Genomic DNA, 27,609 nt, shown 5'->3' on the forward strand with positions numbered 1-27,609 from the left:
TAATAAAGTTTTTGGATGTAGTTTTGAGCAGTGTGAGGGGTGCAGATTTTAGAATGGGGTCACTTGGGTATTTTCTGTCACCTAGGTCTCTCAAAGTCACTCCAAATGTGATGTGGTACCTAAAAAATTTTTTTTGTAAATTTTGTTGGAAAAATGAAAAATTGCTGATGAACTTTGAACCCCTCTAACTTCCTAACGGAAAAAAAAATTTGTTTCGAAAATTGCGCTGGTGTAAAGTAGACAAGTGGGAAATGTTATATAGTAACTATTTTGTGTGACATATCTCACAGATTTATGGGCATAAAATTTCAAATTTTGAAAATTGCAAAATTTTCAAAATTTTCGCCAAATTTCCAAAATTTTCACAAATAAAACGCAAAAAATATCGGCCTAAATTTACCATTGACATGAAGTACAATATGTCACGAAAAAACAAATCTCAGAATTGCCAGGATCCGTTGAAGCGTTCCAGAGTTATAACCTGTCAAAGTGACACTGGTCAGAAATGTAAAAAATGGCCAGGTCTTTAAGGTGAAAACAGGCTGGGGGCTGAAGGGGTTAAGGGTACGCTCATACGAGCGTGAAAATCGGACGAGTGCAATGCGAGAAATTCTCGCATTGCACTCTGACCAATGTTAGGCAATGAGGTTGAGCTGTTGGTCAGCTTTTCTCGCATCCAGATTCTGGATGCGAGAAAAGCGGCAGCATGCTGCGTTTTGCTGCTACCGCCGTATCTCTCGCACCCATTCAAGTGAATGGATGCGAGAGATACATCGGACTGCACTCGGATGTTATCCCAGTGCAGTGCGATATACGCACAGGCTGACAGTGGAGGAGATGGAGGGATTAACCCCTCCCTCTCCTCCGCAGCGCCCGCACACAGCTTCACAGCTGTGACCCGATCGCAATATCGGGTTACAGTCGCATGACACTCGGCTCAGACTCGCAGCAGAGCCTGAGCCAGGGGGCATTAGCATATCGCATCCGATGCTCTCGCATCGGATGCCATACGCTCGTGTGAGTCCAGCCTAAAAGGGAAACTGTCACCAGATTTTTCCCTATTAAAAACTAAAAGAATCACCTTCTGCAGCTCCTGGGCTGCATTCTATGAAGGTGCACCTTGGCCCTGACTCCCCATCCAGACCCCAAAAATAACTTTATAAAACTTGGCTGATAGGTATGCTAATTACCTGTGTTGGCCAGATGGGCGGGCTCATTTTCTGCTCCTAACTGCACAGGCGCGAGATTTGAAAATGCGACGAGGATGACGACTGAGGCATCATCCCATCAATCAAGAAAGGAGGATGGCGATCAGCTGCAGGAGGGGGAACAGGAGCAGCAAATGAGCCCGCCCATCTGGCCAACACAGGTAATTAGCATAACTGACGGCCAAGTTTTATAAAGTTATTTTTGGGGTCTGGAAGGGGAGTCAAGGTGCACCTTCATAGAATGCAGCCCAGGAGCTGCAGAAGGTGATTCTTTTAGTTTAATAGGTAAAGATCTGGTGACAGGTTTCCTTTAACCCTTAGGCTATGTTCACATATGCTTTTTTGCTGCATTTTTTGCATGCTTTATTTTCATTGGTTTTATGCAAATACATACTAAAAAAGCTGCTTTTTACAATTGAAAACTGCTGCATTTTTTAAAGAAGCAGCATGTCAGTTCTTTCAGTGTTTTTACTGCTTTTTTCACCATTGAAAGCAATGAAAGGGAATAAAACGCAGCTTTGTTTTTTGCTGCATTTTCGGTGAATGCAACTAACTTTAAAAGGACACAAGAAAGAAAAAAATCCAGCTCACCGATCAGACTTGCTGGTATGTCCTGAAGTCCTGCGCACGGAGTAGTTTGACCACTAATCAACATATTCTAACTTTAAAAGGAATCTGTCAGCAGGTTTTTGCTCCCCTATTTGAGAGCAGCATAATGAAGAGACAGAGACCCCGATTCCAGCTATGTGTCACTTACTGAGGCGTTTGATAAAATCAATGTTTCCCTCTCCTGCAGATCTAGCAGTTATACAGAGCTCATGAATATGCTGAAGTACCTGGCAGCACGCCAAGTAGTCCTCTAATAAAATCACTGTTTAATCATCAGTAGATTATCATCAAAACTTCCCCAAGCAGCCCAGTAAGTGACACATCGCTGGAATCAGGGTTTCTGTCCCTATGTTATGCTGCTTTCAGATTAGGTGGAAAAAACCTTGTGACAGATTCCCTTTAACAAAAACATGTACTGTAGACAAATGACATCAAAAATGCACAAAATCACAACAAATAAGGCAGCTTTTTTACTGCCAAGAAATAATTTTTGCTGCTGAAAAAAAAAAATCTGAAAAAACGCACTGTGTGAACATAGCGTTAAATGGATAAAACTGTTTTTTGCACCACTCTCCATGTGACTGGTGAGGAGTGTAAAACATCCAGTTGCGAGGCATCCCGTCACTGCATTACGGGCTTAAGACAGTCTCAACTTGGGGACTGCTCATCTGGCTCATTGTAGTGCCTACTTTGGTTATAGGAGCATATTGTAAGATTGGCTTTTATGTCCACGGAACTATCAGTCCATTGAATGTCCCCTAATGAACCCTGAGAAATGAGGGGGAAACTTCTCTGGAAGATCCCAGCAGATAATTTACCCTTGGCTGGGATCTTAGATATTGGTATTTTTAGGCCTGCAGCATATTTATGTTGTTTCTGTGTAGTCTCTTCTTTTCACTCACTGTCTATTTATGAAGGCCACGGCAGCTTTATTGCTGTGTAGCTGTGTGAGTGAGTAACTATTATCATCCTATTGATGGAGATTATTTATACCTTATTGTTTGACTTGAGACTGTGTTGGCACGTGTGTATTTTTGGTGACAGGTGCCATTTTTTTGCAACAATAGTATCAGGGATAGATTATGGGTAGCTGATGCGGAGCGGGGGGGCACCCAAACCAAAAAATTATGGAGCACCTCTGCTGGTATGTAGAAGACAAGGAGGGTATAGTTAGCCTCAGCTAGCCCACCTCCCGTTTCCCTCCTTGTGTCCTATTACTTACCATTAGTACGGCATATCACATTTGAGACGACAGCCTACATAAGCTATACCCCACTCTCCATGCACTAGATGTGTGTGCTTTGTATCCTATTCACCTGACTTTGGTCTGAATAGAAGAATAATTCTAGTAGTTTCTTCTCGCAGTAATATTGACTTTTAACCTTTAATAATAATATTTAAAGAGGGTGTTTTTTGGTCTACAAACCTGGACAACCCCTTTGACATGACACAAATGGGGTTGAAAAAAATGACTCCCTTTTTTTCCCACCAGTGTCCATACTTCTACATAAGCAAAAAAGCCCATAATCCTTGATTCATTATTTTAAGTCCCTTTTCTTTTTTTCTCTTGTGATAGTTGTTGACTTTCTATGTGCCAAATTCTTCAAAATAACATATGGTTTTAAATTTTGTGCAAACAGACACAGGTACGTGCATCGTCGCTGAAGACGCTGGGCAATGGGCATTGAATAGCATGTTAGCACGACCCCTGTGGGCAGGAAATAACACCCTTGCGACTAGTCCCTGTGCTCATTAGCATACCAAAGGATTTTTAGAAGTACTTTTTCTAAGATCTCTTTATCTATGCTACTATAGACTGGGAGGGTTAGGCAGGGATTAGCAATATACACACTGAACTGCTCATGGTTCTGGGTGCATATTGCAACTGACAGGTTTTCTGTAAGACACGTATTAGAAAATGTAGAACCACATAGTACCCAGCATTCCTGACACATTTCCAGTACGACAAATGCCCTTAGTCACAGGATGACACAAGGGACTGAGGCCGGTTTCACACATCCGGCTTTTTGCCGGTTTCGGCGCATGCCAGTACAGTGTATACAGTACAGTGGCAGCGCGACAAGCTGCGGTCACATGCTGTCATGTGACCAGAGCATGTGACCCGGAAGTTACAGCGATGCTACTGTACTGTATACACTGTACTGGCGTGCGCTGGAACTGGCAAACCGGCGAAAAGCCGGATGTGTGAAACCGGCCTAAGGGAAAGGTATTTAAACAGAAATAAACCAATCAAAAAACATCACACGTTTACAAGGGAAGACATATCATGTGATCTCCATAATTGAATCAAAAGGAGAAAAAAATCCACAGAATTACAAAACTAGAATACTGCCTACATATGAAAATTCATTATGAAAATGAAAACATAAGAACACATTATACATATATGAATGATCTAGAAATCAGTTCATGCCATGTGTGTATGTGGCTTTAACAGTTAATATCCAGTATGTGTCCCCAAAGCAATAGACATGATGTGGTTCTACATTTTTTAATCCATGTCTTAATGCAGAAGAAAGTTTTTCCATCTCACATTTCATGGCTGTGGCGACATTTTTCTTTTTGTGTTCTGATTTTGCCAGAAATCCGTTTGCCTGAACACTCCTGGATTCCATGCACTGCACTATTATTACAGAACGTGATCAGCTCTTATTTTTGCTCCTGTTCCTAATTGGAAGGTAGGCCGGGTTCACATTACCATTTGGCACTTGGCACAGGCTGTGGCTCTGTTGTGAATCCCTGAAACAAGCGATTCAGGCACTGCCCCTTTAATGCAGCCGACAATCCCTTTGTCTGATATCATTATCGGCAGTGTTGGCCTTTGAGAAGTGGGATCAAGAACAAAGTTGACCATATTTTTGTACCCGTCTCAAAAAGATGAACACAAGGCGACTCCGTTGGTGAATGCGCCTGAACTAGTGATTGGCAGTCTGGCGTATTTGGTGATCTGGCTCACTTAGCTCCACTCACCAAAAAAGATGTTTCTTTTAGTCCCTAAATGGATCCCTATTAAATATGAGTTCACCCCAGGTAAACCTATGTACAATGATGTTAATGTGGCTAAAACTCCACCCACGGTTTAAACCACACCCACTTACAAGTAACCAATCAATTGATCAGTGGGCAGGGTTTGGCTCCGATGGACTGGTTTTTCATCTTTGGAACAGCGTAATTTTACACCGTGAGAGCCATTAATAGAATTTAGTGGCGGCTTCTGTCCTCCACAGCAGGGAGCAGTTTTGTTTGTCTAGGATCGATCCCTAATGACCCATCACTAGCCTGAACCCCTTTATTTTCAGGACTTCAAATGGCAACCATGACAGAGCCAGTGTCGTGCCAAATACTGTGATGTGAACCCGGCTTTAGCTACATAGAAAAATGGATTGATGGATCGGGACTGTACACTGCGCTCTTGTGCCCGTCTGCAAAGATGGTCACCACCAAAAAGAGAGTAAGGAAAGAGAGTAAGGAAAGAGAGTAAGGCTTTGTGCCCACGTTGCTTTTTTGCTGCTTTTTCAACTGCAGCGTTTATTGCCAAAATGGATGTGTTCTGCTTTTCAAGCATAGTCTATGGGAATTTGGGTTTCTTGTGCACACTTTGCTGTTCAAAATGCTGTCTTTTTGTGGCAGAAATTTGGGCAAATACTCAGCTTTTCAAAGAAGCAACATGTCAGTTGTTTTTGCCATTTGGGTTTTGAACTGCAAAGCTGAGTTTTTGCCCAAATTTCTGCCACAAAAAGACAGCATTTTGAACAGCAAAGTGTGCACAAGAAACCCAAATTCCCATAGACTAAGCTTGAAAAGCAGAACACATCCATTTTGGCATTAAACGCTGCAGTTGAAAAAGCAGCAAAAAAGCAGGTAAAAAGCAACGTGGACACAAAGATTAAAATCAGAATCCAGGTACAGTCCATGGCTCCTTCAGAGTAGGAAACCCGCACCAGACATAATGGCAGCTACACAAATCGCCAGGATAGACCGGGGCTCAGGTGCAGAGCATGAGGAAGCAGTCACTGTGTGTGAGGTGCATAGTGCACGAGGAAAGAGTGAAGGGAGAAAGTCACTGCCGTGGGCGGCTGCTCTCCCGGTTATCAGTAGGTGCAGTGTGTGCAGGTGAGGGCAGAGTGCAGGGCACGGGTCAGTGCAGCACAGAGTAGATCGTTACCCAAATCTCACGGCGGAGAAGAGTCTCCTCAGGCCGCAGCCACTTCCTCCTCCTTCCTACGGGCACCACGTGACCAGCCGCTGAGGGAGAGCGCAGCTTGGGGTATGGTGCAGCGCGGGCCGAGGTTTACAGCCCGGGCTCCGTGCAGTGTGTCACGGTGGAGCCGTACCGTGCTATACCCATGGCCACCAGTGCTCGGCTCCTCTGCTCACTGGCCCGCACACTTTTCTCTACTGCCACATGTCACTTTGGGCGGGAGAATGGACCTGGAGGGCACATTAACCCCATCAGGACCGGGCGGATAGTGACATGTTGCCACATTCTGAGCCATAACTAGCTTTCTGTAGCTTTTTATTCTGTTGCCGCTGTATTGTATCATATCTTCTCTTTTTTGGGAACATAATGACTTATTTATTTCCTCAATCGGGATAATGGGAAAATTATTTACTTTCAGCCAAATAACCTACTTTGGTCGGTAATAAGACCACAATATTAACCCCTTAGCACCAAAGTCGGATTTCGTTTTCCTGACCAGGCACAATCTTACTATTCTGACCACTGTCACTTTTTGGCTACATGTGCGCTTTTTATTTGCAGAAATTTCTTCATCTCTAGGCAGAAAACACAAGTTTTTTAATGCATTTGCTGTGGTTTTTCAATCCGTTTTTCATGCATGCTGGGGTGAGAACAGGGCTAGCTGGCTACTGGCCCTTTATATCAGCACTGACATGCAGCATTCACTGCTGAACACTGTGTGCAGGTGCATTTAAGTCCATCTGCGGGAGGAGCTGGCGCGCAATGCGCTCTTGTCTCACATGTGAAGAGGAGCCACAGCGCCAGCATCCCTCTATGCCCACGCACCCAGTCGGTTCCATTATACTCCTGCGTCTCAACCATTTTGGCCTCTTAACATATGATTCTTTTGATTTTTCACCTGGGTGCTGACACCGAGCCTGTAGTAACGTGTATTCCCCCACCCCAGTAAAGTGTTTGCCCTCCACAAAGCCAAATGAACCCCCCCATGCTGTATGCTCCCACCCCCAGAGCTGATTGCCTCCCATCCAATAATGTGTATGACCCCCCAGAGGTGTATGCCCCCACCCCAGTAACGCGTATCCGCCCAGTGCTGTTTGCCCCACTCTAGTATTGTTTCCCCCCACTGCTGTATACCTTCACCCCAGTAACGTGTATGCCCACCTCCAGCGCTGAATGCCCCCCGGTGCTGTATACCCCCACACCCCATTAATATGTATGTCCACCCAGTAACATGGGTGGCACAGTGGTTAGCACAGCAGTCTTGCAGCACTGGTGTCCTGGATTCAAATCCCACCAAGGACAACATCTGCAAGGAGTTTGTATGTTCTCCCCGTGTTTGCGTGGGTTTTCTGCCGGTACTCCAGTTTCCTCCCACATTCCAATGACATGCTAATAGCGACTCTAGATTGTAAGCCCCAATGGGGGCAGTGTTGCCAATGTACGTAAAGTGGTGTGAAATTAATACCGTGCCTTGCGAAAGTATTCGCCCCCTTGAATTTTTCGACCTTTTCCCACATTTCAGGCTTCAAACATAAAGATAAAAATTGTAATGTTATGGTGAAGAATCAACAACAAGTGGGACACAATTGTGAAGTTGAATGAAATTTATTGCTTATTTTATACTTTTGTAAAAAAGAATAAACTGAAAACTGGGGCGTGCAATATTATTCGGCCCCTTTACTTTGAGTGCAGCAAACTCACTCCAGAAGTTCATTGAGGATCTCTGAATGATCCAATGTTATCGTAAATGACTGATGATGATTATTATTATTATTATTTATTATTATAGCGCCATTTATTCCATGGCGCTTTACAAGTGAAAGAGGGTATACGTACAACAATCATTAACAGTACAAGACAGACTGGTATAGGAGGAGAGAGGACCCTGCCCGCGAGGGCTCACAGTCTACAGGGAATGGGTGATGGTACAATAGGTGAGGACAGAGCTGGTTGCGCAGTGGTCTACTGGGCTGAGGGCTATTGTAGGTTGTAGGCTTGTTGGAAGAGGTGGGTCTTGAGGTTCCTCTTGAAGCTTTCCACGGTAGGGGAGAGTCTGATGTGCTGAGGTAGAGCGTTCCAGAGTATGGGGGATGCACGGGAGAAATCTTGTACACGATTGTGGGAAGAGGAAATAAGAGAGGAGCAGAGAAGGAGATCTTGTGAGGATCTAAGGTTGCGTGCAGGTAGGTACTGGGAGACTAGGTCACAGATGTAGGGAGGAGACAGGTTGTGCATGGCTTTGTATGTCATGGTTAATGTTTTGAACTGGAGTCGTTGGGCGATGGGAAGCCAGTGAAGGGATTGGCAGAGTGGCGAGGCTGGGGAGTAGCAAGGGGAGAGGTGGATTAAGCGGGCTGCAGAGTTTAGGATAGATTGGAGGGGTGCAAGAGTGTTGGAAGGGAGGCCAGAGAGCAGGAGGTTGCAGTAGTCGAGGCGGGAGATGATGAGGGCATGCACTAATGTTTTTGAAGATTCTTGGTTAAGAAAAGCACGGATCCGGGAGATATTTTTGAGTTGTAATCGGTGTAAGCCACCTGTGTATAATCTAGTCTCAGTATAAATGCACCTGCTCTGTGATAGTTTCAGTGTTCTGTTTAAAGCACAAAGAGCATCATGAAGACCAAGGAACACAACAGGCAGGTCCGTGATACTGTTGTGGAGAAGTTTAAAGGCGGATTTGGTTACAAAAAGATTTCTACAACTTTAAACATCCCAAGAAGCACTGTACAAGCGATTATATTGAAATGGAAGGATTATTATACCACTGTAAAATCTACCAAGACCCGGCTGTCCCTCAAAAATTACATCTCAAACGGGGGGCGTGTCCAGGATGCTGAGCTGAGTGGACGTGGGGAAGAGGAGCTCCTGTTGACCCTCAGCTAAATCAGCACTTATCATAAGCATAAACCTACTCACCGGCTCTCAGGATGGGACCACGGAGGATTAAACCATCGCAGCAGGCATCGGTGGCCCCCCCGCTGCACACCACGGCGCTGGATACTTTCTTGGGCCTGGAACAGGGTCCAGGGGAGGCCCGGACGCCATCTTTCCAGGAACATGGAGGGGAAATGGAGGCACTGGCCCGGCCTGCTAAGCAGCAAGAGAAGGAGGAGTGGGTGAGCGGGGACACAGGGGGGAGTGGAGGAATCCCTGCAGCAGATCCAACAGCCCTGCACTGCATCGGATCCTCAGGCACAGCAGCAGCAGGCCCAGGAGCACATAGTGGCTGTGGGAGATAAGGTGGAGGTCGGGGGGCAGCCCTCCCCACTGCCGGGAGAAGAAGGGACTGCAGCTACAGCTGGTAATATCAGGGAACAGAGCAGCCTGCTTCCCCCCTCTGGGCCTCGGTGTGGAGATCAACTTCCCCAGCTTCCCCAGCACCAGACTAAAACTCCAGTGTCTATTACTGCAGGTGCTCACCTTAAAGGGCCAGACACCTTCTATAAGGACATGCATGATTTCATAAGTAAACTTCCTTCTAAAGAGGACTTTCAATGCCTCATACATGAGGTTAAAGCAACTTGCAGGTCAGAAATAGCTGAAGTGAGGAGAGATTTGCAGCAATTGTCTGGCAGAATTGAATCCCTGGAGGAAGAGCATGACATCACCAGATCCCATGTATCAGAATTACACAAACTGGCAACATCGCAACAAAAAATTATGGAGGATATGCAGTCTCACATAGAGGATCTCGACAACAGAGGACGCCGTTGCAATGTCCGTGTGAGGGGGGTCCTAGAGTCAGATGGGCCCGAGGACACAAACTCCATACTACAATCCATCTTTAATGAAGTGTTGGACGCTCCCCCTTCTAACATCATCAAGCTGGACAGGGCACACAGGGCTTTACAGCCGAAGAATTTATCCACCCAACCCCGGGACATCATTTGTTGCATCCACGACTTCTCCACCAAAGAACTGATCATGGCTAAGGCTAGAATGAGGCGCACGGTATCTGTGTTCAATGGCAAGGAAATCCAGCTTTTCCCGGATCTTTCTCGCATCACACTCCAGAAAAGGCGGCACCTCAAACCCCTCCTCACGAGCCTGAAGGAGCACCAGGTTCCATACCGCTGGGGTTACCCGTTTGCACTAACAGCGCGCAGAGGGGGTAAATCGGCGACCCTTCGCACTCCAGCAGATACCACTCTGTTCTGTGAAGCACTGGACATTCCAGCGGTCTGTATCCCAGATTGGGACTTGCAAAGGTTGGAAGGTCCGCCCCCTCCCGTGTGGTCCAAGGTGAGGGGTGGAGGGCGTGGGGCTTTGGGGGGGAGAGGAGGTAGGGGCCGCGGGTCGCTCCCCTCCCCGGCTCGGCGTTGAGGACACTCCTTAACCTGGTTGGTGCCTATTTCTTATACCCTCTGAGTTCCAGTGGCTGAGCATGCTTTGTGATACTGTGACTCTCTCTACAGCAAGCCTCTGACTGTCCATTGTGTCATCTGCGGCCCTCTGGGTCTGTTGAGCTGCATAAGGGGGGGGGGGCTGTAGCCACAATGATGCCGTGGGGGGTAGGGGGGTTGGCGGGAGCCCGGTCCCCTTACTTGGAGTTAGTGGTTGAGGTTTTTTTTGTTTGTTTTTTTTTTTTTCCTCCCTTGTTTCCTTTAGGCACGGGCCCGTGCCCACTGGACTGACCCCCGTGGGAGGGCTACTGGGGAGTGAGGTGGGTGGCTCTCTCAGCCCAGACGGGTTGGGGAACCTCCCTCTAGGTCTCTCCCTTCCGGGTTTACCCCCCGGGAATCTATGCCTAAGGTTTATGCATTTTGGTTAATGTTCTTAATTCATGTTCATTTCTATGTTTGTCCTTGTCTTCCCCCCTCCCCGATGTTTTTTCCTTATGTGTCCTTTCAGGTACCACCCCTTCTAGAGTCCCTGGGAGCTGCGGCCCTTTGTCGTATGGACCGTCTCCTCTGGCCGGCTTCACAGGGGAAGTCATGCCCCCGACGGTATAGGTGTGCCATTAGCTTTTTCTTACTTCTAAGTTTTAGATATGACCCGCATTATCTCTCTTAACGTAAAAGGTCTGAATTCACCCCGTAAGAGGAAATTGCTGCTACAGGAACTGAAAACATCAGGTGCAGACATAGCCTTTATCCAAGAAACACATTTTGTGGAATCAAACACTTTCAAATTTGCGTCCCACCGCTTTCCCATCCATTACTCGGCTTACTCGGGCTCCAAGAGGGGGGGAGTTGCTATTTTAATATCCTCCAGTTGTCCTCTACAAATTACGGGTTCTCACTGCGATCCAGAGGGTAGATATGTGATTCTGGAGGGCCAACTGGGGGGATCCCCGCACATACTGGCCAACATTTATGCACCTAACGAAGGGCAGATACGCTTTCTTAAGAAAATACTCGATCTGATAGGCGGACTGGCACCGGCCTCTACGGTGTTGGGGGGAGACTTTAACATCCCCTTTTCGGAGGTGGCCGACAGACTCTCTGTGGGTGGACACCCTCCATCGGGTGCTTTGAAAAATTTGTCCCGGGACTTTCGTAGGCTCATTAGATCAGGCGCTTTATACGACGCTTGGAGGGTGGACCACCCGGGAGAGAAGGCCTTTTCCTTCTACTCGCATCCGCATCAGACGCACACCAGAATAGACTATTTTTTAATTGACTCACAGCTGCTGGGGCGTCTTGAGCGGGTGGAGATGGGATCCATTACGTGGTCAGACCATTCCCCACTCACAATGGACTTCAAGAAAGATGGTCCTCGACCTAGGCCTCAGCATTGGCGCCTTAATGAATCTCTGATCAAAATCCCGACACTAGGGCCTTTTTAAATAAGCAACTGGTCGAATTCTTTCAGTTGAACACGGGCACGGTCACGTCGCCGGCAACACTCTGGGAAGCTCACAAGGCAGTGATGAGGGGACTATGCATTAGAGAGGGCGCCAGGGCTAAAAAGAATGCCACAAGTCAGCGGGACTCTATAACGGCCCATCTTAAGCTACAGGAGGGGAGACTGGCGGCTGCCCCATCACTGACTATTCTTAGGAGAGTCATCAGCCTTAGGGAAAAGTTGAGAGACTTGGCAATTGGCAGAGCAGAAAAATTGCTAACCTTTTCCAAACAAAGATACTATGAAAGGAGTAATAAGGCTCATACCTTACTCGCCAGGCAGCTTAAGGAGCGCGCTACATCCTCATGCCCTCAGGCTCTGCGCGACGAAAAGGGCACTATCCACTATCACCCCGCTTCAATAGCTGACATTTTTTTCAATTACTACAGCAAGCTTTATAACCTTCCGGTTCCCCCGGGCATGGCTTCGCGCGGGGCTGGGGCACTTGGGGACTATTTTTCGGCCCTTGAGCTCCCTTCACTGCCTTGCGGAGCAGCCGCGGCTTTGAATGAAGAGATTACTACAGAGGAACTGGAGCAAGTTCTGGAAGCCCTGCCTGGCGGGAAGTCACCGGGCCCGGACGGCTTTACTTATTTTTATTACAAGGTGTTTGCGGCGGAGCTCCTCCCACACATGGCCGCCTTGTTTAACTCTTTCCTTCAGGGTGACCCTATCCCTCCATCCATGCTACACTCCCATTTAATCCTCCTGCCCAAGCCACCCAGGGACCCATTGGACTGTGCTAATTATAGACCAATAGCCCTTTTGAACTCCGATTTGAAGATGTTCACCAAGCTCTTGGCGGCCAGGCTTAATCGATGGTTGCCCCAACTTGTGTATAAAGACCAGGTGGGTTTTGTCCCTTGCCGTCAGGGGGGTGACAACACCAGGAAGGTCATAGACCTGGTGGATGTGGCAAATCGGACGAAGCAACAGGCGTTGGTGTTGAGTCTAGATGCAGAGAAGGCTTTTGACCGCCTTGCGTGGCCTTTTCTCTTCAAGACACTGGAGGTCTTTGGGATCTCGGGTGGCTTTATGCGGGCCTTGAAGTCCCTGTATAGCGCTCCTACGGCCTCTATCAAACTCCCCCTCCACATCTCTAAGCCTTTTCTCATCTCCAATGGCACCAGGCAGGGGTGCCCCCTGTCCCCCCTCCTTTTTGTGCTATGCATAGAGCCCCTCGCGGCCTCGGTCAGGAGCAACCCAGACATCTCGGGGGTCCTGGTCAGGAATAAACCGTTTAAAATCTCGCTTTTTGCCAACGATGTGCTCATTACACTTACTAACATCCATGTGTCCCTTCCAATTTTAATGTGCACCTTGGGTAGGTACGGGAGCCTTTCGGGGTATAAGATCAACTCTAGCAAAACGGAGGCAATGCCCTTGAATCTCGACCCGGTGGCCCTGGATTACCTGCGTTTGAATTTTAAGTTTCGTTGGAAGACAGATGCGGTCAAGTACCTGGGGGTTAACCTCACATCTACTTATGATTCCCTCTATAACCTTAACTTCCCCCCCCTTTTCCGAGAGCTGAGAAATCTTTTGAGCAAGTGGTTGCCCCTCCCTCTTTCGTGGATGGGGCGCATTGCGGCGGTTAAAATGAGCTTGCTCCCAAAATTATTATATTTCTTTGAAACCCTCCCAGTTAAGGTACCAATAAAGGAGCTGAAGTCCCTTCAGGCGGCTATCCTTAGATTTATTTGGTGTAACAAACGTCATAGGGTGGCCAGGGAGGTGTTGATGGCTCGGAGAAACAGGGGGGGGCTTTCTGTCCCGGACATCCTAAAATACTATTGGGCGGCCCATCTTAGGAGGTTTCCCTGTTGGGTGTCCCTTTGGGCATACAACAGGTGGACTGAGATTGAAAAACTTTGGCTGGCGCCTATACATCCAAACACGCTCCTGTGGCCCCCGGCCCGGTGTGATTCGCCCCCCCCTCTTCTTGGACCGATGCAGTTCACTAGGGACCTCTGGGCATTTTGCATTAGAAGATTTCCTTTGGCATCCCCCTGCTCCCCTCTGGTGTCCTTCATATACCAACCCTTGCTCCCAAGCAGTCTGGAGTCGGACATGGTGCACCCCTGGCTCAAGGCAGGTCTATTCAGATTTGCAGACATTATAGATGGAAGTACAATGCAGATCCATTCCTTTGAGTACCTTAGAGATAAATTCTCTCTCTCTAATCGAGAGTTTTTCCAATATCTGCAGATCAGAGACTTGGCTGGCTCCTTGTTTGGCAGGGCAGGGGCCTCGATTCCCACAGATTTTGAGAAAATTTGCAGAAGGGGCACTGATACTAAGGGACTAATTTCGGAAATTTACATTTTGCTTTCTGAGTCACGGGAGGGGCCCGAGGGGTCTTTTCCATACATGCGGAAATGGGAGTCTCTATTGGGAAGGCGGATACTTCCTCAGGAATGGGCAGCAATCTGGGGAAACGCTGCCAAGACGTCAATATGCACACTATATAAGGAAAATATCTATAAAATTTTGCTATTTTGGTACCACACTCCAGATTTCCTTCATGGCATAGACCCCTCCATACCGGCTTGTTGCTGGAGATGCGGGGGAGGCAGGGGCACCATTCTGCACATATTCTGGTCCTGTCCAGGGATAGTCCCCTTCTGGGAGCGGGTTAGAGGGTTGATCCATAAAGTACTATATATAGAGGTTGATCTTGATCCCCTGATCTATGTTCTGGGTCTTGGGAATGGGGGATTGGGAAAAACGGCCTCTAAGCTTTTGTCCCACATCCTTACGGCGGCCAGATGCTTAATTGCAAAGAATTGGAGGCAGCCAGGGACACCCTCACTCCAGAGCCTCAAGTATAGGTTACTGGACGTTAGACGCATGGAACATCTCACGGCACTATTGCATGACACAGTTGACCGTTTCCAGGCCGTGTGGGCACCATGGGACTACTTTGCGGGACAGGAGGATCTGTGAGACTGAGGCCTATGGGTCCTATGGAAGGAGCATGGACTCTTGAAACCCTTCCCTCTTCCCTCCTATTTCTCCTCTCCCCTCCTAACCCTCCTCACCTGTCCTGTCACTGTTTGTCTAGGTTCGATAAGAATTCTGAATTTTATGTTTTATTTTATGTATGAAAAACGTAAATTGAAAATCTCAATAAAAATTCAAAGTTTAAAAAAAAAAAAATTACATCTCAAACAAAGAAAAGACTGATCAGAGATGCAGCCAATAGGCCCATGATCACTCTGGATGAACTGCAGAGATCTACAGCTGAGGTGGGAGAGTCTGTCCATAGGAAAACAATCAGTCGTACACTGCACAAATCTGGCCTTTATGGAACAGTGGCAAGAAGAAAACCATTTCTCACAGTTATCCATAAAAAGTGTTGTTTAAAGTTTGCCACAAGCCACCTGAGAGACACACCAAACATGTGGAAGAAGGTGCTCTGGTCAGATGAAACCAAAATCGAACTTTATGGGCACAATACCAAACGATATGTTTGGCATAAAAGCAACACAGCTCATCACCCTGAACACACCATCCCCACTGTCAAACATGGTGGTGGCCTGTTTTTCTTCAGCAGGGACAGGGAAGATGGTTAAAATTGATGGGAAGTTGGATGGAGCCAAATACAGGACCATTCTTGAAGAAAACCTGTTGGAGTCTGCAAAAGACCTGAGAATGGGACGGAGATTTGTCTTTCAACAAAACAATGATCCAAAACATAAAGCAAAATCTACAATGGAATGGTTCACAAAAACATATCTAGGTGTTAGAATGGCCAAGTTAAAGTCCAAACCTGAATCCAATCGAGAATCTGTGGAAAGAGCTGAAAACTGCTGTTCAAAAATGCTCTCCATCCAACCTCACTCAGCTCGAGCTGTTTGAAAAGGAAGAATGGGCAAGAATTTCAGTCTCTCGATGTGCAAAACTGATAGAGACACCAAGCGACTTGCAGCTGTAATCGCAGTAAAAGGTGGCACTACAATATATTAACTTAAAGGGGCCAAATAATATTGCACGCCCCAGTTTTCAGTTTATTATTTTTTATAAAAGTTAAAAAAATTTTTTAATCTTTATGTATGAAGCCAGAAACGTGGGAAAAGGTTGAAAAATTCAAAGGGGCCGAATACTTTTGAAAGGTCCTGTAGCGCTATATAAAGGAATAAATATTATTATGCTCTTTGGTGCTATATGCCCCACCCCACCATCCCAGTAACTTGTATGCCCACCTTGTGCTATATATTCCCCTCCACACCAGTAACATGTATGCCCCTCCATGGTGTATGCCCCCACCCAAGTAACATGTAAGCCCCCAGAGATATATTGCCCCCAGAAGTGTATACCTTCCCACCCAAGTTATGTGTATGACCCTTTAGTTACGTGTATGCCCCCAGCCCCTCTTTTGATGTACAGTATATACAGCAGTCTGTGTGAACTGTGTGCAGCCTTGTCTTTTAGTGACGGCCATCACGCAGTGCTCCCATGCTTCGGAGAAGCTGAATGGGAGACAAGGAGAGGAGGTGAGTGTGGCTGCTACTGGTTTCCCCATATTAAAAATATCTCCAATGTGTCTGTGTGTGCATGTATGATGTATGTATATCCATATATGTCAGTGTATATGACTGTGTATAGATTTTTGTTTATATGTGTTTTTGTGAATTTGTCTTCAAATATGTATGTGTACATATGCCTGTATGTGGACATATATCTGTGTATAAGTGAGTGCATGGGGCCACTGAGACCCTCTCACCCAGGGCCCATGAAATCCTGGAGCCTGCCCTAGGTGAAAAAATTTAAATTTGATACTGAAATGTCTGCACTAGATTTCAGCACCAAATTTGCACCTCCTGGGAGAAAACTGCACCCAAAAGGTGTGAAAACCAATTTTGTGCATTTGTTTGCCCAAAATCTGCATCTCTTGGCAAAAAAAAAAAAAATGCAGTTTTCTGCCAGGAGATGCAGGTCTGTGAACTCAATGTGAATTCATTGAGCTCACCTGGGCTCAGGTTACTTGTGATGACAGGTGGAGGACCGTGGGAACCTCCAGCTGTGACCGCTACTAACCTGAGTGACGTCACTGCTGATTGCAGCTCAGTCTCTGCCTGATCCTCACAGTGGGTGGTCATGTTCCATGATCACGCGCTGTGCCTTCAGTAATGTAGCAGAGCTGGAATAATTGTGGGACCTCTTGTGGATTACGTTGGACCTACAGGGGTGTTTTGGGGGTTAATAAAGTGGTGAAAGGGTGTTTTGGGGTTAAAGTGGTGAAAGGGTGTTTTTTGTCTTATTTCAAATAATGGATTTTTTCGGTGGTTGTTTATTTACTTTCACTTACAGATTAGTAATAAGGGGGTCCTCAAACGCCTGTCATTATTAATCTAGGGCTTAGTAGTAGCTGTGGTTTAACATCTTATTACCCCGATTGCCAACGCACCAGGGCAATCAGAAAGAGCCGGGTAAAGCGCTGGAATTGTCGCATTAAAAGAATGCGGCATTTGTGGGCAACTGCAGACTACCATTTTTAGGCTGGGGGCTCCCAATAACCATGGGTCTCCACAGCCTAAGAATACCAGCCCCCAGCTGTTGGTCATCATGGCAGGGTATCAAAATTGGGGGGTAGCGCAGGCTGTTGTTTTTTAAAATTATTTGTTTAAATAAATAAAAAAAAAAACGCATGTGGTACCTCTTATTTTGATACACAGCCAAGATAAGCGCACGGCTGGGGGCTGCAGCTTGTAGCTGTATGATTTATCTGTGCTGGGTATTATAATAGGGTGGGGGGGGGGACCCTATGACAATTTTTTTTTCATTTCTTTATTTTTACTGCACGATAAAGACCCGCAGACTGGGTTTGTGATTGGAAGCTTCAGCCAGGCTGTTACTGCAACCAATCACAGATGTCGATGGTTGTCGGAGAAAGCAGTGCATATGCATGAGCCCTGGAAGTGAATGGGTGGCTGTGGGAGCAGTTCCATCCGCGTTGGAGGCTTGCTAAGTATAGCACCGCTTGCTTTATTATTTTTTTCCTTTATGTTTTTGTATTACTCGAGTCCCGGACCCAGATCATTAGCCGGAACTCCAGGCCCAGGTCCGGCACCCGGATGCTTTTTAATAATTAATAATTGGGAAGCAGAATAAACAAACCGACAGCAAGTCAAGAATTTATTTTAGTTATTTTTTATGCCATTCACCGTGCGTTATAAGTGATGAGACTGGTATCGCTGCAATCGCACCGACACCAGGTTTATATCTGGTTTTTATGTTTGGCCACTATCACATGCTAAAACAAAGCTTCAAAAAACTTATTGCATCATTAATCATATTTTGAGAACTATAACTTTTTAATTTTAATGCCGACAGTCATGGTAGGTCTTGTTTTTTTGCTGGATGAGTTGACTTTTTTATAGGTACAATTTTCGGACACACAACGTTTTTTCATTGTTTTCTATTCCAATATTTGTGAGGCAGAATAAACAAACAACAGCAATTCAGAAAATGTTTTTAAGTTTCTTTTTTTAAGTCATCCACTGTTTGGTAAAAGTTAAAAGACAGCTTTTTTCCTTTGGTCAGTATGATTACAGCAATACCACATTTATTTGTTGTTTTTTTTGTATGTTTTGCTTCCTTCACACAATAAATAAAAAATTCTAGAAAAAATTATTTTGCATTGCTATATTCTGACAGCTATTGCTTTTTTTATTTTCTTGCCGATGAAGCTGTATTTTGGCTTGAGATGACATTTTCAGAGACACCATACTTATTTATATTTCATTTTATGATCACTTTTTATTCCACTTTTTCTCGGGCTCTTTGATGAAAAAGCCTAGTTTTTGCCACATTTATTTTTTTTTTCACAGTGTTCATTGAAAGGGTTAAGTATTATTCTTAGTTTTGTTCAATAGTAAACTTTATTAAAAAAAAAAAAAAAGAATAATTGTGGCTTCTTTCTATTTTCCTTTATTTCTCCATCGCTCACAGGCAATTTAAATAATGTCAGCGTTATTAAACTGTTAACATAGCAACTATTTGAAGAGACAGAAATGAAGTGTACAATAGGGGGTGCAATCCCCAGGCAAATCACCACTAAGTGGCTTCATCAGGGGTAAAAATTTTATTTATTTTTTTTCTCGTTATGCTATTTACTAATATTTTATATTTTAATAGATTGGGCTTTTACAAAAATAGCAATACCAAATGTGTATTTTTATTTATTTATCTATTCATTTTTAATGTGGTAAAAGGGGTGATTTGAACTATTTATATTTTTTTATTTTATTTATTTCAAAACATTTATTTTCTACTTTGTATGGTATTTAATAGTCCCCTTAGGTGGCTTGAATCTGCAATTGTCTGATCACTTGTTCTATATACAGCAAAGCCACAACATTGCTGTATATAGAGAAAAAACAAACAGTCTCATATAAACACTGGCCACAGACTGGAATCCATAGTAGTACTGAGATGACAAACACAGGGGTCATCAACTGACCTTTGGCTATCATGAGAACTCATCCACGACCTGCGATCATGTTTTTTTGGTTCAGTAATAGTACTTATTCAGTTACTTTACCTTGTAAAGTAGTATTATTGGCCCATGTATAGTGTTTTATTGTTAACTTGCTGATGGCTACGGGTCTAACTAATGGGCCCCCACTGATGTCAAGAATTGGGCTCTAAAATGTCCAGTTGAAGAGGTCTGGTTGAAACCCAGGAGAACTATTCATTGTCTATCAGACACCTGGAGATGGAAAGGTAGAGAAGGGCATTTCAGATCCACTTTTACCAGAAATGCTAGCGAAAAATCAGTACAGTGTAAGGGCTGCTTCTCACTTGCGAGTTTCTCGCAGTAGTGCAATGCGAGAAAATCTCGCATTGGAATCGGACACATGTTAGTGAATGATTCAGCTCTCATCTGCGATTTTTTTCTCAGTCCAAATCGGACTGAGAAAAAAATCGCAGCATGCTGCTTTTTTGCGAGTTTCTACTGCGAGTTTCTCCAATGCAAGTCTATGGGAGCGTGTAAATAATCGGATGTCACTGGACGGCACTCACACCATCCTAGTGACATCCGATTTTCTAAATACATTTCTCGCATGTTTCCTAAAACACTGGAAACGAGCGATGTCTCACAATGTCTGTCAATCACTATTCTCTGTCAGTCGGTCTCTCCCTCTCGGTCTCTATTCTCTCTCTGTCGGTCTGTCACTATCTCTGTCCCTTTCTCACAGTCTGTCGGTCATTTTCCCCTCCTCTCTCATACTCACCGTTCCCCGATCCCCGGCGCGGCGCTGCACGGCATTCACACTGCTGCGGCGGCTTTTACTATTTTGAAAAAGCCGGCCGCTCATTAAACAATCTCGTATTGCCTGCTTTCCCCGCCCACAGGCGCCTATGATTGGTTGCAGTGAGACACGCCCCCACGCTGAGTGACAGGTGTCTCACTGCACCCAATCACAGCAGCCGGTGGGCGTGTCTATACTGTGCAGTGAAATAAATAAATAAATAAAAAAAATGGCGTGCGGTCCCCCCCAATTTTAATACCAGCCAGATAAAGCCATACGGCTGAAGGCTGGTATTCTCAGGATGGGGAGCTCCACGTTATGGGGAGCCCCCCAGCCTAACAATATCAGCCAGCAGCCGCCCAGAATTGCCGCATACATTATATGCGACAGTTCTGGGACTGTACCCGGCTCTTCCCGATTTGCCCTGGTGCGTTGGCAAATCGGGGTAATAAGGAGTTAATGGCAGCCCATAGCTGCCACTAAATCCTAGATTAATCATGTCAGGCGTCTATGAGACACCCTCCATGATTAATCTGTAAGTTACAGTAAATAAATAAACACACACACCCGAAAAAATCCTTTATTAGAAATAAAAAACACAAACAAATTCCCTCATTACCAATTTAATAAGCCCCAAAAAGCCCTCCATATCCGGCGTAATCCACGGACCTCCAGCGTCGCTTCCAGCATGGAGGTGACAGGAGCTGCAGCAGACATAGACTTTAATGGGTACGCGTTCTATCCTTGACAACCACGGACAGAATACATATGTGAAAAATGGACATCTGAATGAGGCCTTAAGGAGTGGTCTCGCAGAGTCAATGCCTGTCCATATACTCTGTTAGGATATGTAGACATTCAGAGCTGCGTAAAAAAATGGCTCTCACATTTGGTATCTATCATATTGTCCATTGTCCTGGCTGCTAAGTGATAAGAGCTGATCGCTATAGACTTCAGAAGGTGGACCTGTAGTAAAAAACTCTTTGAAGACATTCCTAGGCTTTATTTTTGTAATATATGCTTCTTACAATTATTTTTCACCCTTGTACTAATTCATGTTTCATTATATCATTCAGGATAAATAAACACTCTTCTGTACATATTAGGGCTGACTTTTTTTTCCAAGACTTGAATTGTCTCTTGAGACAAAAAAATGTTTTCTTTTGGCTCAGTGACCACACTTAAATATTCATTCTTTAGAAGTCTCTTATAAGGAAACAGGTGAAAAAACAAGAATACTGAACTTTGAGTGCTGCCTGTCTGAATGTAAAAAAAAATAGCTAGGGCCACTTGTTCCTTTAGTTGAACATTAACCATATACTGACCGCACAACTTTCCTGTATTATTATGTAATATACAATCAGTTCCCACAGGGAAGGAAGAGTTAATACTAGTCAACGTGCAAAAACACACTCTTGGAATCGTATCCTGTTGGTTCTTTAAAGTTTTCGTTTTGTTATGTACAGTTTTTTTATGTCACAGACAAGAGTTTCCTGCTTTGAATGACCCTTACGAAACCTTACTGGGTCTCTCAAAAGTTAATGGCAAGCCACCTTTCCAAGCTGCAGCCAAGGAATGAGGTCTTTCTTTGAAATCGAAGGGTTATGGTCCCTTCTCAGCAGTGGCTCTCTCAGAAACTATGAACTCTAGTCTGTAAAAACAAACAAGAGCATCACAGAGTAAATTGCTTGTAGGCTTCTACAAAATTACTCTTTTGATGGTATTTTTAACGCATAAATGAAAAGAGTTTTCTTAAAAGTGTAATCCCTTTAAAATGTTTCTTCTTAAACACCATGAAATGGAAGTTGCTGAACAATTGCGCAGTGCACCACAGGAAATACTTACAAGGAAATTATCATTAAAAGGACACATTGCCTTTTTATAATGGACAGAGTAGCCCTTTTATTATTTTTTTATGGCCATTCCTTCACCCAAAATGTTACCTGCTTGCCAACTACAACCTCCCCAAGGACTGCTTGTTTTATACATTTTCATCATATACAGCTGATAGGTAAAATCTCTGAATGCAAGTGTCATGCATCCGACTCACATCCGAAGGAAAAAGGTATTGACATTATCAAAAATTACATAGTATATGTTACTTCTGATAGTTGAAATTATAAGCAGACAATAAGGAGGTGGCAGATGTAATTAAATAAGGCTCTACATGAATGTTGGTGACATTTTTTTCTTTCCTTTTAGTTTTACCTACTTTTAGTTTACGTGAACAAGCAGGGCTGCAGTGTAAAGCAAATACAGAGCATCACCCTGAGCCACTAAAGAGACAATACATATTTTAGCCTACTACTTTTACAGCTTAGGCTATCATTTAGCTAAACTGATGGAGCAGAATAATAAAACTGTAGTACAAATGTATTGCCTATCGGCATCAACAAGCTCCAGTCTGCTTCTGTCATGGACTGCTGGGAGTTGTAGATTCACAAGTGGCGAAGGTTGACAACCCCTGGGGTAAGGTCTTAGAGGTTTATTGAATGGGATGACTTAATGAGGCAAAGAAAACTGTACCCACAAAAAATAAGTGAATATAAATTTATTGGAAAAGTAGCAGCAACAATATATGTTTTCTTAGAAGCTTTGATACTGGAACCTTAGTTTTCACCTTATTGTAAAGAGATAGCTCTTTGAATTGCTAGTTGACTAGTAATGGGCGATCCACCCGATTGTCGGGATCGGGGAGACTCGCCTGATCATTTTGTAAAGATCGGGATCGAGATAACACGATCTTGCGTCCGATCACCGATCTTGAACTTTACAGTTATGTGATGGGGCGAGGAGGCTGTAAAATAAAGAATACAGTTAATAATACACATTGTCATTATACTTATAGGTCCCGTGACGCGTTCTGCAGACTCTGTCTCCTGCCACTTCTGCTTCCGAGTACGATCATCACTGTGCCGCCCGGTAACCAAAGGACTTTCTGTGACGTCATAGCATGTTATGAAACATTTTTTTATTAGAAATAAAACAAAAAAACATTTAGAGACTCCATCTTTATTATAAAAAAATCCGTAGTTCACAGGTATAGCAATGTCACCTCTGCTTCATCACTCTGTACAGACAGTCTATACAGAGTGAGATGCAGAGAGAGCAATGAACAATGTAAACTCTGCTACAGCACTCTGTACAGCAGCGGCTATACATAGTGAGATGCAGGCTGACAGTGAGGCCGGAGTTCCACTTATATGTGACTTGTGCCGTCTCGCATGGGCATCTCCCCGAATGGACTGACTCTCCCCAGACACGAGCGCCGACCGCTTCTGTCAGAAGAATGTGTGGCCGTACCGGGTGATGCCAATGCGACACTAGCACTGTAACAGTCAAAGTTACCAGGACATAAGAGACGTCATAGTTATGTGACCAGTCTGTAGCCAATGAGGTTACACAGCATTCACACGTGACTGGGTCACATGGCTATGACGTCATTGAAGGTCCTTTAGTAGTCAGTGCTGGTTACCGGGCAGCACAGCAATGATTGGACGGACGTGGAAGCAGAAGCGCCGGGAGGCTGAGTCTGCAGGACGCGTCATGGGACCTGTAAGTATGATCAGAATGTTTTTTGATAATGTGCTTTTTTTTTTCAGTCCCTGGACCCGATCTATACCCGATCTGTAACAAGAGCTGCATCGAAAACTAATCATCTTACCATTCCAGCAGAGTGGATGAGCGTTATAGAAATCTCATCCCCACTGTTTTTTTGTTTTTTTTACTTAGCGTAAATTGATCTGAGGTGCATCCTTCTAGAAATACATAAAAAATGCACATAGCCCGGAAACGACTATATCAATATAGTTTATCAAAGCCAAAAACTAGGAAAGATCAAAAACAAAGCAGCTTTATTTAAAGAATGACATCAAAAAGAGACAAAAAAACAGGGGCAAGAACGCAATGAGAAAATGCAAGTAACCTAATTTACACAAATTCTCCCCATAATAGAAGGCAAAATTAAAATACACATAGTTCCCTCCCCTTTCAAAAAACAACAGAGGACAACAAGGAGGAGGGGAAGGTCATAAAAAGATGCCCTCAGCAACAGACAAGACTGTAGAAAACACAATAATAAATATGTTAAGCTACAAATGCATCTCAATAAATTAGAAAATCCTCAAAAAGTTAATTTATTTCAGTAATTCAATACAAATGTGGAAACGCATATATTATATAGAGTCATTAGACACAGAGTGATCTATTTCAAGTGTTTATTTCTGTTAATGTCGATGATTATGGCTTACAGCCAATGAAAACCCAAAAGTCATTATCTCAGAAAATTAGAATCTATATATATATAATTGCCTTATTCTGTCTGTCTGTCTGTCTTGCTCCAAAATGAGTCATTACAGTGACAACCGTCGCATTGGCCGCTCAGCTCGGGCCGACCCCACTCCACGCACGCATTGGGCGCTCGGCTTGGCTCGGCCACGCACCCACATGCATTGGCTGCTAGGCTCGGCCCAGCCACGCCCCTCGCACACTGTACCCGCTCGGCCACGCCCCCACACATTGTGCCCGCTCGGCCATGCCCCCCACGCTGTGCCCGCTTTTCGACGCCCCCCCACACGCTGTGCCCGCTCGGCCATGCCCCCCACACACTGTGCCTGCTTGGTCACGCCCCCCCACACACTGTGCCCGCTCAGCCACGCCCCCCACACACTTTGCCCACTTGGCCACGCCCCCACACACTTTGCTCGCTCGGACATGCCCCCACACCTTGTGCCCACTCGGCCACGCCCCACACACATTGTGCCCGTTCGGCCACGCCCCCACACATTGTGCCCGCTCGGCCATGCCCCCACACACTGTGCCCGCTCAGCAACGCCCTCCACACACTGTGCCCGCTCGGTCTCGCCCCCCACACACTGTGCCCGCTCGGTCTCGCCCCCCACACGCTGTGCCCGCTCGGTCACGCCCCCCACACGCTGTGCCCGCTCGGCCATGCCCCCCACACGCTGTGCTCGCTCGACCACGTCCCCCACACACTTAGCCCGCTCGGCCACGCCCCCCACACACTTTGCCTGCTTGGCCACGCCCCCCACACACTTTGCCTACTTGGCCACGCCCTAAACACACTTTGCCCACTGGGCCACGCCCCCCACACACATTGGGTACCTATACACCTCCCCTCCAGGACTACTCCACCTATTAGACACCTCCCCCCAGGACTACTCCACCTATTATACTTCTATCCCCCCAGGAGTACTCCTCCTATTAGACGCCTCTCCCCCAGGACTACTCCTATTATCCTCCTTTCCTCCCAGGACTAGTCCTCCTATTATCCTCCTCTCCTCCCAGGACTACTCCTCCTATTATACTCCTCTCCCCCGAGGACTACTCCTCCTATTATACTCCTCTCCCCCCAGAACGACTCCTCCTATTATACTCCTCTCCCCCCAGGACTACTCCTCCTATTATACTCCTCTCCCCCCAGGACTACTCTTCCTATTATACTCCTCTCCCTCCAGGACTACTCCTCCTATTATACTACTCACCTCCAGGACTACTCCTCCTACACACACACTGCACAAAACATACCTCCCCCAAAACACACCCACACAAACTGCGCAACACACACAGCACCACACACATAAAAAGCTGCAGACACACAGTGCGCCACACACAACACAACACACACAACGCAACACACAAACAACACCACTCTCACACACCCCCACACCCAGACATCACCAAGAACATTTACAACGCCCTACACAAACACTTGGTAACTACACACAACATCTATATATATAACAAAAATTATACATTAACTACACAATAAATTCTAGAATACCCAATGCGTTAGAATCGGGCCACCTTCTGGTATTATATAAGACCAACTGAAAAAATGATTTTAAACTCAGAAATGTTGGTCTACTGAAAAGTATGTACAGTAAATGCACTCAGTACTTGATCAGCTCTCCTTTTGCATGATTTACTGCATCAATGCGGTGTGGCATGGAGGCGATCAGCCTGTGGCACTGCTGAGGTATTATGGAAGCCCAGGTTGCTTTCATAGAACCTTCAGCTCGTCTGCATTGTTGGGTCTGGTGTCTCTCATCTTCCTCTTGACAATACCCCATAGATTCTCTATGTCCTGTAGGTCAAGCGAGTTTGCTGGCCAAGGAAGCACAGTGATACTGGGGTTATTAAATGAGGGATTGGTACTTTTGGCAGTGTGGACTGGTGTCAAGTCCTGTGGAAAATTAAATTTCTATCTCCAAAAAGTTTGTCGACAAAGGGAAGCATAAAGTGCTCTAAAATTTCCTGGTAGATGGCTGTGTTGATTTTTGGTCTTGATAAAACACAGTGGATCTACACCAGCAGATGACATGGCTCCCCAAACCATCACTGATTGTGGAAACATCACACTAGACCTCGAGCAGCTTGGATTGTGGCCTCTCCACTCTTCCTCCAGACTCTGGGACCTTGATTTCCAAATGAAATGCAAAATTTACTTTCATCTGAAAACAACACTTTGGACCTCTGAGCAACAGTCCAGTTTTTTTTCTCCTTAGCCCAGGTAAGACGCTTCTGGCTTATATTGGTCATGAGTGGCTTGACACAAAGAATATGACAGTTGTAGCCCATGTCCTGGATACGTCTGTGTGTGGTGACACTTGAAGCACTGACTCCAGCAGCAGTCCACTCCTTCTGAATGTCCTCCAACTTTTGAATGGCCTTTTCTTAAAGTTGTCTGACATAAACTCCAATTTTTTTTTAAGCTAATCTGTGCTGTATTGTCATCTTAAACATCCTACACTATTAATATCTACACCAGAGGTCTCAAACATGCGGCCCCTTAGGCTGCTTCGTGCGGCCTGCAGGCCCGTGCCCCTGTTCACTATCGCGGCCAGTGCAGGGGCCACAGCCACTGTCTGCGCATTATGTCAAATGTTTTGCCGGCGCTGCTCACAGGGGCTGCGGCCCCTGCATCGGCTGCAATAGTCACCGGGGGCACAGGCCTGCAGACAGCAAGAAGCAGAGATGAGGCAGCCGAGGGAATGCGGGACAGGTGAGAAGAATGGTGTTTGGTTTTTTTTGTGTGTATGTGAAGGGCAGCAGATTAACCCCATAGCGGGAGGACCCATGACTTACCCAGTACGTCATGGTGAAATCGCAGCCCCGAAGCCCCGGTGGCTGTGATCGCTGCAAATAGCTTAGATTCGGCGAGGAGGGGACCTCTGCCCTACCTCAGGGGGGGTGGTGTCTCCTCCCCGGACCTACGGAAGCTGTGATTGGCTGAGCGGCGTTCGTCAGCCAATCACAGCCACTGTAATATTTCAGCCATTGAAAATGGCTGAAACATTGAAATCCAGCCATGATTAGTGCAGCTGTAGCACAGATCATTGGCTGGAGCTGGGTGACCTCTGTTTGACCCGCCCCCAGCTCTGATTGGAGAGACCGGCCTTGTGACCAATCTCTCCAATCACTGTGGATCTGGGGCCGGAGAAAG

At 45.6% G+C, this 27,609-nt stretch overlaps 1 protein-coding gene across 5 annotated transcripts in view; it reads right to left on the reverse strand.

The window, feature by feature from the left end:
• The window catches only part of TMTC4 (transmembrane O-mannosyltransferase targeting cadherins 4), a 186,343-nt gene that overhangs the window by 40,927 nt on the left and 117,807 nt on the right, over positions 1-27,609 (reverse strand). The window contains exon 1 of one of the 5 annotated variants that reach the window (XM_075336703.1): positions 6,173-6,192. The exons of 3 other annotated variants lie outside the window; for them this stretch is intronic. The gene's annotated coding sequence lies outside the window, so the exon portion shown is untranslated. One more of the 5 variants, XM_075336701.1, reaches the window with a different exon arrangement.

The sequence above is a fragment of the Anomaloglossus baeobatrachus genome, chromosome 2 (genome assembly GCF_048569485.1).
Source record: "Anomaloglossus baeobatrachus isolate aAnoBae1 chromosome 2, aAnoBae1.hap1, whole genome shotgun sequence".
In the NCBI taxonomy this organism is placed as follows: domain Eukaryota; kingdom Metazoa; phylum Chordata; class Amphibia; order Anura; family Aromobatidae; genus Anomaloglossus; species Anomaloglossus baeobatrachus.